General features: G+C 59.0%; 3 non-coding genes across 3 annotated transcripts; all 3 read right to left on the reverse strand.

Moving 5' to 3' along the window:
* Positions 1-5,162: 5,162 nt before the first annotated feature.
* Positions 5,163-5,281, reverse strand: LOC145426801 (5S ribosomal RNA). The gene has a single exon (XR_013907519.1). It is a non-coding gene; the product is annotated as a 5S ribosomal RNA (ribosomal RNA).
* Positions 5,282-8,155: 2,874 nt separating this feature from the next.
* Positions 8,156-8,274, reverse strand: LOC145426839 (5S ribosomal RNA). The gene has a single exon (XR_013907559.1). It is a non-coding gene; the product is annotated as a 5S ribosomal RNA (ribosomal RNA).
* Positions 8,275-9,565: 1,291 nt separating this feature from the next.
* On the reverse strand, positions 9,566-9,684 carry LOC145427216 (5S ribosomal RNA). Its single transcript, XR_013907948.1, has one exon. It is a non-coding gene; the product is annotated as a 5S ribosomal RNA (ribosomal RNA).
* Positions 9,685-10,825: the final 1,141 nt, after the last annotated feature.

The following is a 10,825-nucleotide window of genomic DNA, read 5'->3' on the forward strand; positions in this document are numbered from 1 at the left end:
GCCCTCAGCCAGCAGCCACAGGCCCTGGTGTGGTGTAAGTGACCTCAGCCAGCAGCCACAGGCCCTGGTGTGGTGTAAGTGGCCTCAGCCAGCAGCCACAGGCCCTGGTGTGGTGTAAGTGGCCTCAGCCAGTGCCACAGGCCCTGGTGTGGTGTAAGTGGCCTGAGCAAGAGTCACAGACCCTGGTGTGGTGTAATTGGCCTCAATAGCAACTAATGCCCTGGTGTGGTGTGGGTGGCCTCAGCCAGCAGCCACAGGCCCTGGTGTGGTGTAAGTGGCCTCAGCCAGCAGCCACAGGCCCTGGTGTGGTGTAAGTGGCCTGAGCAAGAGCCAAAGACCCTGGTGTGGTGTAATTGGCCTCAATAGCAACTAATGCCCTGGTGTGGTGTAAGTGGCCTCAGCCAGCAGCCACAGGCCCTGGTGTGGTGTAAGTGGCCTCAGCCAGCAGCCACAGGCCCTGATGTGGTGTAAGTGGCCCCAGCCGGTCACTCAGGCCCTGGTGTGGTGTAAGTGGCCTCAGCCAGCAGCCACAGGCCCTGATGTGGTGTAATTGGCCCCAGCCGGTCACTCAGGCCCTGGTGTGGTGTAAGTGGCCTCAGCCAGAGCCACAGGTCCTGGTGTGGTGTAAGTGGCATCAGCCAGTGCCACAGGCCCTGGTGTGGTGTAAGTGGCCTGAGCAAGAGCCACAGACCCTGGTGTGGTGTAATTGGCCTCAATAGCAACTAATGCCCTGGTGTGGTGTAGGTGGCCTCAGCCAGCAGCCACAGGCCCTGGTGTGGTGTAAGTGGCCTCAATAGCAACTAATGCCCTGGTGTGGTGTAAGTGGCCTCATCCAGCAGCCACAGGCCCTGGTGTGGTGTAAGTGGCCTGAGCAAGAGCCACAGACCCTGGTGTGGTGTAATTGGCCTCAATAGCAACTAAGGCCCTGGTGTGGTGTAGGTGGCCTCAGCCAGCAGCCACAGGCCCTGGTGTGGTGTAAGTGGCCTCAGCCAGTGCCACAGGCCCTGGTGTGGAGTAAGTGGCCTCAATAGCAACTAAGGCCCTGGTGTGGTGTATGTGGCCTCAGCCAGCAGCCACAGGCCCTGGTGTGGTGTAAGTGGCCTCAGCCAGCAGCCACAGGCCCTGGTGTGGTGTAAGTGGCCTCAGCCAGCAGCCACAGGCCCTGGTGTGGTGTAAGTGGCCTCAGCCAGTGCCACAGGCCCTGGTGTGGTGTAAGTGGCCTGAGCAAGAGTCACAGACCCTGGTGTGGTGTAATTGGCCTCAATAGCAACTAAGGCCCTGGTGTGGTGTAAGTGGCCTCAGCCAGAAGCCACAGGCACTGGTGTGGTGTAAGTGGCCTCAGCCAGCAGCCACAGGCCCTGGTGTGGTGTAAGTGGCCTCAGCCAGCAGCCACAGGCCCTGGTGTGGTGTAAGTGGCCTCAGCCAGAGCCACAGGCCCTGGTGTGGTGTAAGTGGCCTCAGCCAGTGCCACAGGCCCTGGTGTGGTGTAAGTGGCCTGAGCAAGAGCCACAGACCCTGGTGTGGTGTAATTGGCCTCAATAGCAACTAATGCCCTGGTGTGGTGTAAGTGGCCTCAGCCAGCAGCCACAGGCCCTGGTGTGGTGTAAGTGGCCTGAGCAAGAGCCACAGGCCCTGGTGTGGTGTAATTGGCCTCAATAGCAACTAAGGCCCTGGTGTGGTGTATGTGGCCTCAGCCAGCAGCCACAGGCCCTGGTGTGGTGTAAGTGGCCTCAGAAGCAAATAAGGCCGTGTTGTGGTGTATGTGGCCTCAGCCAGCAGCCACAGGCCCTGGTGTGGTGTAAGTGGCCTCAATAGCAACTAAGGCCCTGGTGTGGTGTAGGTGGCCTCAGCCAGCAGCACAGGGCCAGGTTTGGTGAAGATGGCCTCGGCCAGAAGCACAGGGTCTGGTGTGATATGAGTGGCCTGAGCAAGAGCCACAGGCCCTGGTGTGGTGTAGGTGGCCTCAGCCAGCAGCCACAGGCCCTTGTGTGGTGTAAGTGGCCTCAGCCAGCAGCCACAGGCCCTGGTGTGGTGTAAGTGCCCTCAGCCAGCAGCCACAGGCCCTGGTGTGGTGTAAGTCACCTCAGCCAGCAGCCACAGGCCCTGGTGTGGTGTAAGTGGCCTCAGCCAGCAGCCACAGGCCCTGGTGTGGTGTAAGTGGACTCAGCCAGTGCCACAGGCCCTGGTGTGGTGTAAGTGGCCTGAGCAAGAGTCACAGACCCTGGTGTGGTGTAATTGGCCTCAATAGCAACTAATGCCCTGGTGTGGTGTAAGTGACCTCAGCCAGCAGCCACAGGCCCTGGTGTGGTGTAAGTGGCCTGAGCCAGCAGCCACAGGCCCTGGTGTGGTGTAAGTGGCCTCAGCCAGCAGCCACAGGCCCTGGTGTGGTGTAAGTGGCCTGAGCAAGAGTCACAGACCCTGGTGTGGTGTAATTGGCCTCAATAGCAACTAATGCCCTGGTGTGGTGTAAGTGACCTCAGCCAGCAGCCACAGGCACTGGTGTGGTGTAAGTGCCCTCAGCCAGCAGCCACAGGCCCTGGTGTGGTGTAAGTGGCCTCAGCCAGCAGCCACAGGCCCTGGTGTGGTGTAAGTGGCCTCAGCCAGCAGCCACAGGCCCTGGTGTGGTGTAAGTGGCCTGAGCAAGAGCCACAGGCACTGGTGTGGTGTAAGTGCCCTCAGCCAGCAGCCACAGGCCCTGGTGTGGTGTAAGTGACCTCAGCCAGCAGCCACAGGCCCTGGTGTGGTGTAAGTGGCCTCAGCCAGCAGCCACAGGCCCTGGTGTGGTGTAAGTGGCCTCAGCCAGTGCCACAGGCCCTGGTGTGGTGTAAGTGGCCTGAGCAAGAGTCACAGACCCTGGTGTGGTGTAATTGGCCTCAATAGCAACTAATGCCCTGGTGTGGTGTGGGTGGCCTCAGCCAGCAGCCACAGGCCCTGGTGTGGTGTAAGTGGCCTCAGCCAGCAGCCACAGGCCCTGGTGTGGTGTAAGTGGCCTGAGCAAGAGCCACAGACCCTGGTGTGGTGTAATTGGCCTCAATAGCAACTAATGCCCTGGTGTGGTGTAAGTGGCCTCAGCCAGCAGCCACAGGCCCTGGTGTGGTGTAAGTGGCCTCAGCCAGCAGCCACAGGCCCTGATGTGGTGTAAGTGGCCCCAGCCGGTCACTCAGGCCCTGGTGTGGTGTAAGTGGCCTCAGCCAGCAGCCACAGGCCCTGATGTGGTGTAAGTGGCCCCAGCCGGTCACTCAGGCCCTGGTGTGGTGTAAGTGGCCTCAGCCAGAGCCACAGGTCCTGGTGTGGTGTAAGTGGCATCAGCCAGTGCCACAGGCCCTGGTGTGGTGTAAGTGGCCTGAGCAAGAGCCACAGACCCTGGTGTGGTGTAATTGGCCTCAATAGCAACTAATGCCCTGGTGTGGTGTAGGTGGCCTCAGCCAGCAGCCACAGGCCCTGGTGTGGTGTAAGTGGCCTCAATAGCAACTAATGCCCTGGTGTGGTGTAAGTGGCCTCATCCAGCAGCCACAGGCCCTGGTGTGGTGTAAGTGGCCTGAGCAAGAGCCACAGACCCTGGTGTGGTGTAATTGGCCTCAATAGCAACTAAGGCCCTGGTGTGGTGTAGGTGGCCTCAGCCAGCAGCCACAGGCCCTGGTGTGGTGTAAGTGGCCTCAGCCAGTGCCACAGGCCCTGGTGTGGAGTAAGTGGCCTCAATAGCAACTAAGGCCCTGGTGTGGTGTATGTGGCCTCAGCCAGCAGCCACAGGCCCTGGTGTGGTGTAAGTGGCCTCAGCCAGCAGCCACAGGCCCTGGTGTGGTGTAAGTGGCCTCAGCCAGTGCCACAGGCCCTGGTGTGGTGTAAGTGGCCTGAGCAAGAGTCACAGACCCTGGTGTGGTGTAATTGGCCTCAATAGCAACTAAGGCCCTGGTGTGGTGTAAGTGGCCTCAGCCAGAAGCCACAGGCACTGGTGTGGTGTAAGTGGCCTCAGCCAGCAGCCACAGGCCCTGGTGTGGTGTAAGTGGCCTCAGCCAGCAGCCACAGGCCCTGGTGTGGTGTAAGTGGCCTCAGCCAGAGCCACAGGCCCTGGTGTGGTGTAAGTGGCCTCAGCCAGTGCCACAGGCCCTGGTGTGGTGTAAGTGGCCTGAGCAAGAGCCACAGACCCTGGTGTGGTGTAATTGGCCTCAATAGCAACTAATGCCCTGGTGTGGTGTAAGTGGCCTCAGCCAGCAGCCACAGGCCCTGGTGTGGTGTAAGTGGCCTGAGCAAGAGCCACAGACCCTGGTGTGGTGTAATTGGCCTCAATAGCAACTAAGGCCCTGGTGTGGTGTAAGTGGCCTCAGCCAGTGCCACAGGCCCTGGTGTGGAGTAAGTGGCCTCAATAGCAACTAAGGCCCTGGTGTGGTGTATGTGGCCTCAGCCAGCAGCCACAGGCCCTGGTGTGGTGTAAGTGGCCTCAGAAGCAAATAAGGCCGTGGTGTGGTGTATGTGGCCTCAGCCAGCAGCCACAGGCCCTGGTGTGGTGTAAGTGGCCTCAATAGCAACTAAGGCCGTGGTGTGGTGTAAGTGGCCTCAGCCAGCAGCCACAGGCCCTGGTGTGGTGTAAGTGGCCTCAGCCAGCAGCCACAGGCCCTGGTGTGGTGTAAGTGGCCTGAGCAAGAGCCACAGGCCCTGGTGTGGTGTAATTGGCCTCAATAGCAACTAAGGCCCTGGTGTGGTGTATGTGGCCTCAGCCAGCAGCCACAGGCCCTGGTGTGGTGTAATTGGCCTCAGAAGCAAATAAGGCCGTGTTGTGGTGTATGTGGCCTCAGCCAGCAGCCACAGGCCCTGGTGTGGTGTAAGTGGCCTCAATAGCAACTAAGGCCCTGGTGTGGTGTAGGTGGCCTCAGCCAGCAGCCACAGGCCCTGGTGTGGTGTAAGTGGCCTCAGCCAGCAGCCACAGGCCCTGGTGTGGTGTAAGTGGCCTCAGCCAGAGCCACAGGCCCTGATGTGGTGTAAGTGGCCCCAGCCGGTCACTCAGGCCCTGGTGTGGTGTAGGTGGCATCAGCTAGCAGCACAAGACATTGGAAAACAGCCAAAAGCAATGTCGTTAATGTGCCCTCATTAATGGGCAGCTGCTTTTGGTCTTTTAATACACCCCTTCTCTGGATCAAAAGCGGTTCAATGACATGAAAAAGAAAGGCTTACAGCACCAGGTATTCCCAGACAGTCTCCCATCCAAGTACTAACCAAGCCCAGCCCTGCTTAGCTTCCGAGATCAGACGAGGTCGGGCGTGTTCAGGGTGGTATGGCCGTAAGCTGCTGGCCCCAGCACAATGTCTCAATTTATGGATTCAACTGATTAGGTGGCAAGTACCTGAAGTTACGAAGACAATCCTATAACCATACATGCATGTTTGCATAATACCATAACCCAAAGGCTCAGTTTGGCATTTATCCAACAGCACAGGCCCTGGATTGTTGAAGATGGCCTCTGGAACCAGCACAGGGCCTGGTGTGTTGTACATGGCCACAGCAAGCAGCACAGGGCCAGGTTTGGTGAAGATGGCCTCGGCCAGAAGCACAGGGTCTGGTGTGATATGAGTGGCCTGAGCAAGAGCCACAGGCCCTGGTGTGGTGTAGGTGGCCTCAGCCAGCAGCCACAGGCCCTTGTGTGGTGTAAGTTGCCTCAGCCAGCAGCCACAGGCCCTGGTGTGGTGTAAGTGCCCTCAGCCAGCAGCCACAGGCCCTGGTGTGGTGTAAGTCACCTCAGCCAGCAGCCACAGGCCCTGGTGTGGTGTAAGTGGCCTCAGCCAGCAGCCACAGGCCCTGGTGTGGTGTAAGTGGACTCAGCCAGTGCCACAGGCCCTGGTGTGGTGTAAGTGGCCTGACCAAGAGTCACAGACCCTGGTGTGGTGTAATTGGCCTCAATAGCAACTAATGCCCTGGTGTGGTGTAAGTGACCTCAGCCAGCAGCCACAGGCCCTGGTGTGGTGTAAGTGGCCTGAGCAAGAGTCACAGACCCTGGTGTGGTGTAATTGGCCTCAATAGCAACTAATGCCCTGGTGTGGTGTAAGTGACCTCAGCCAGCAGCCACAGGCACTGGTGTGGTGTAAGTGCCCTCAGCCAGCAGCCACAGGCCCTGGTGTGGTGTAAGTGGCCTCAGCCAGCAGCCACAGGCCCTGGTGTGGTGTAAGTGGCCTCAGCCAGCAGCCACAGGCCCTGGTGTGGTGTAAGTGGCCTCAGCCAGCAGCCACAGGCCCTGGTGTGGTGTAAGTGGCCTCAGCCAGCAGCCACAGGCACTGGTGTGGTGTAAGTGCCCTCAGCCACCAGCCACAGGCCCTGGTGTGGTGTAAGTGGCCTCAGCCAGCAGCCACAGGCCCTGGTGTGGTGTAAGTGGCCTCAGCCAGCAGCCACAGGCCCTGGTGTGGTGTAAGTGGCCTCAGCCAGCAGCCACAGGCACTGGTGTGGTGTAAGTGCCCTCAGCCAGCAGCCACAGGCCCTGGTGTGGTGTAAGTGGCCTCAGCCAGCAGCCACAGGCCCTGGTGTGGTGTAAGTGGCCTGAGCAAGAGTCACAGACCCTGGTGTGGTGTAATTGGCCTCAATAGCAACTAATGCCCTGGTGTGGTGTAAGTGACCTCAGCCAGCAGCCACAGGCCCTGGTGTGGTGTAAGTGGCCTCAGCCAGCAGCCACAGGCCCTGGTGTGGTGTAAGTGGCCTCAGCCAGCAGCCACAGGCCCTGGTGTGGTGTAAGTGGCCTGAGCAAGAGCCACAGGCCCTGGTGTGGTGTAAGTGGCCTCAGCCAGAAGCCACAGGCACTGGTGTGGTGTAAGTGGCCTCAGCCAGCAGCCACAGGCCCTGGTGTGGTGTAAGTGGCCTCAGCCAGCAGCCACAGGCCCTGGTGTGGTGTAAGTGGCCTGAGCAAGAGCCACAGGCCCTGGTGTGGTGTAAGTGGCCTCAGCCAGAAGCCACAGGCACTGGTGTGGTGTAAGTGCCCTCAGCCAGCAGCCACAGGCCCTGGTGTGGTGTAAGTGACCTCAGCCAGCAGCCACAGGCCCTGGTGTGGTGTAAGTGGCCTCAGCCAGCAGCCACAGGCCCTGGTGTGGTGTAAGTGGCCTCAGCCAGTGCCACAGGCCCTGGTGTGGTGTAAGTGGCCTGAGCAAGAGTCACAGACCCTGGTGTGGTGTAATTGGCCTCAATAGCAACTAATGCCCTGGTGTGGTGTGGGTGGCCTCAGCCAGCAGCCACAGGCCCTGGTGTGGTGTAAGTGGCCTCAGCCAGCAGCCACAGGCCCTGGTGTGGTGTAAGTGGCCTGAGCAAGAGCCACAGACCCTGGTGTGGTGTAATTGGCCTCAATAGCAACTAATGCCCTGGTGTGGTGTAAGTGGCCTCAGCCAGCAGCCACAGGCCCTGGTGTGGTGTAAGTGGCCTCAGCCAGCAGCCACAGGCCCTGATGTGGTGTAAGTGGCCCCAGCCGGTCACTCAGGCCCTGGTGTGGTGTAAGTGGCCTCAGCCAGCAGCCACAGGCCCTGATGTGGTGTAAGTGGCCCCAGCCGGTCACTCAGGCCCTGGTGTGGTGTAAGTGGCCTCAGCCAGAGCCACAGGTCCTGGTGTGGTGTAAGTGGCATCAGCCAGTGCCACAGGCCCTGGTGTGGTGTAAGTGGCCTGAGCAAGAGCCACAGACCCTGGTGTGGTGTAATTGGCCTCAATAGCAACTAATGCCCTGGTGTGGTGTAGGTGGCCTCAGCCAGCAGCCACAGGCCCTGGTGTGGTGTAAGTGGCCTCAATAGCAACTAATGCCCTGGTGTGGTGTAAGTGGCCTCATCCAGCAGCCACAGGCCCTGGTGTGGTGTAAGTGGCCTGAGCAAGAGCCACAGACCCTGGTGTGGTGTAATTGGCCTCAATAGCAACTAAGGCCCTGGTGTGGTGTAGGTGGCCTCAGCCAGCAGCCACAGGCCCTGGTGTGGTGTAAGTGGCCTCAGCCAGCAGCCACAGGCCCTGATGTGGTGTAAGTGGCCCCAGCCGGTCACTCAGGCCCTGGTGTGGTGTAGGTGGCATCAGCTAGCAGCACAAGACATTGGAAAACAGCCAAAAGCAATGTCGTTAATGTGCCCTCATTAATGGGCAGCTGCTTTTGGTCTTTTAATACACCCCTTCTCTGGATCAAAAGCGGTTCAATGACATGAAAATGAAAGGCTTACAGCACCAGGTATTCCCAGGCAGTCTCCCATCCAAGTACTCACCAAGCCCAGCCCTGCTTAGCTTCCGAGATCAGACGAGGTCGGGCGTGCTCAGGGTGGTATGGCCGTAAGCTGCTGGCCCCAGCACAATGTCTCAATTTATGGATTCAACTGATTAGGTGGCAAGTACCTGAAGTTACGAAGACAATCCTTTAACCATACCTGCATGTTTGCATAATACCCTAACCCAAAGGCTCAGTTTAGCATTTATCTAACAGCACAGGCCCTGGATTGTTGAAGATGGCCTCTGGAACCAGCACAGGGCCTGGTGTGTTGTACATGGCCACAGCTAGCAGCACAGGGCCTGGTTTGGTGAAGATGGCCTCGGCCAGAAGCGCAGGGCCTGGTGTGATGTGAGTGGCCTGAGCAAGAGCCACAGGCCCTGGTGTGGTGTAAGTGGCCTCAGCCAGAAGCCACAGGCACTGGTGTGGTGTAAGTGGCTTCAGCCAGCAGCCACAGGCCCTGGTGTGGTGTAAGTGGCCTCAGCCAGCAGCCACAGGCCCTGGTGTGGTGTAAGTGGCCTCAGCCAGCAGCCACAGGCCCTGGTGTGGTGTAAGTGGCCTCAGCCAGAGCCACAGGCCCTGGTGTGGTGTAAGTGGCCTCAGCCAGTGCCACAGGCCCTGGTGTGGTGTAAGTGGCCTGAGCAAGAGCCACAGACCCTGGTGTGGTGTAATTGGCCTCAATAGCAACTAATGCCCTGGTGTGGTGTAGGTGGCCTCAGCCAGCAGCCACAGGCCCTGGTGTGGTGTAAGTGGCCTCAGCCAGCAGCCACAGGCCCTGGTGTGGTGTAAGTGGCCTCAGCCAGTGCCACAGGCCCTGGTGTGGTGTAATTGGCCTCAATAGCAACTAAGGCCCTGGTGTTGTGTATGTGGCCTCAGCCAGCAGCCACAGGCCCTGGTGTGGTGTAAGTGGCCTCAATAGCAACTAAGGCCCTGGTGTGGTGTAAGTGGCCTCCGCCAGCAGCCACAGGCCCTGGTGTGGTGTAAGTGGCCTGAGCAAGAGCCACAGACCCTGGTGTGGTGTAATTGGCCTCAATAGCAACTAAGGCCCTGGTGTGGTGTAAGTGGCCTCAGCCAGCAGCCAAAGGCCCTGGTGTGGTGTAGGTGGCCTCAGCCAGAAGCCACAGGCCCTGGTGTGGTGTAAGTGGCCTCAGCCAGAGCCACAGGCCCTGATGTGGTGTAAGTGGCCCCAGCCGGTCACTCAGGCCCTGGTGTGGTGTAAGTGGCATCAGCTAGCAGCACAAGACATTGGAAAAGAGCCAAAAGCAATGTCGTTAATGTGCCCTCATTAATGGGGAGCTGCTTTTGGTCTTTTAATACACCCCTTCTCTGGATCAAAAGCGGTTCAATGACATGAAAATGAAAGGCTTACAGCACCAGGTATTCCAAGGAAGTCTCCCATCCAAGTACTAACCAAGCCCAGCCCTGCTTAGCTTCCGAGATCAGACCAGGTCGGGCGTGCTCAGGGTGGTATGGCCGTAAGCTGCTGGCCCCAGCACAATGTCTCAATTTATGGATTCAAGTGATTAGGTGGCAAGTACCTGAAGTTACGAAGACAATCCTATAACCATACCTGCATGTTTGCATAATACCCTAACCCAAAGGCTCAGTTTAGCATTTATCCAACAGCACAGGCCCTGGATTGTTGAAGATGGCCTCAGGAACCAGAACAGGGCCTTGTGTGTTGTACATGGCCACAGCTAGCAGCACAGGGCCTGGTTTGGTGAAGATGGCCTCGGCCAGAAGCACAGGGCCTGGTGTGATATGAGTGGCCTGAGCAAGAGCCACAGGCCCTGGTGTGGAGTAAGTGGCCTGAGCAAGAGCCACAGGCCCTGGTGTGGTGTAATTGGCCTCAATAGCAACTAAGGCCCTGGTGTGGTGTATGTGGCCTCAGCCAGCAGCCACAGGCCCTGGTGTGGTGTAAGTGGCCTCAGAAGCAAATAAGGCCGTGGTGTGGTGTATGTGGCCTCAGCCAGCAGCCACAGGCCCTGGTGTGGTGTAAGTGGCCTCAATAGCAACTAAGGCCGTGGTGTGGTGTAAGTGGCCTCAGCCAGCAGCCACAGGCCCTGGTGTGGTGTAAGTGGCCTCAGCCAGCAGCCACAGGCCCTGGTGTGGTGTAAGTGGCCTGAGCAAGAGCCACAGGCCCTGGTGTGGTGTAATTGGCCTCAATAGCAACTAAGGCCCTGGTGTGGTGTATGTGGCCTCAGCCAGCAGCCACAGGCCCTGGTGTGGTGTAAGTGGCCTCAGAAGCAAATAAGGCCGTGTTGTGGTGTATGTGGCCTCAGCCAGCAGCCACAGGCCCTGGTGTGGTGTAAGTGGCCTCAATAGCAACTAAGGCCCTGGTGTGGTGTAGGTGGCCTCAGCCAGCAGCACAGGGTCTGGTGTGATATGAGTGGCCTGAGCAAGAGCCACAGGCCCTGGTGTGGTGTAGGTGGCCTCAGCCAGCAGCCACAGGCCCTTGTGTGGTGTAAGTTGCCTCAGCCAGCAGCCACAGGCCCTGGTGTGGTGTAAGTGCCCTCAGCCAGCAGCCACAGGCCCTGGTGTGGTGTAAGTCACCTCAGCCAGCAGCCACAGGCCCTGGTGTGGTGTAAGTGGCCTCAGCCAGCAGCCACAGGCCCTGGTGTG

The sequence above is a fragment of the Astatotilapia calliptera genome, chromosome 3 (genome assembly GCF_964374335.1).
Source record: "Astatotilapia calliptera chromosome 3, fAstCal68.1, whole genome shotgun sequence".
Taxonomy (NCBI): Eukaryota; Metazoa; Chordata; class Actinopteri; order Cichliformes; family Cichlidae; genus Astatotilapia; species Astatotilapia calliptera.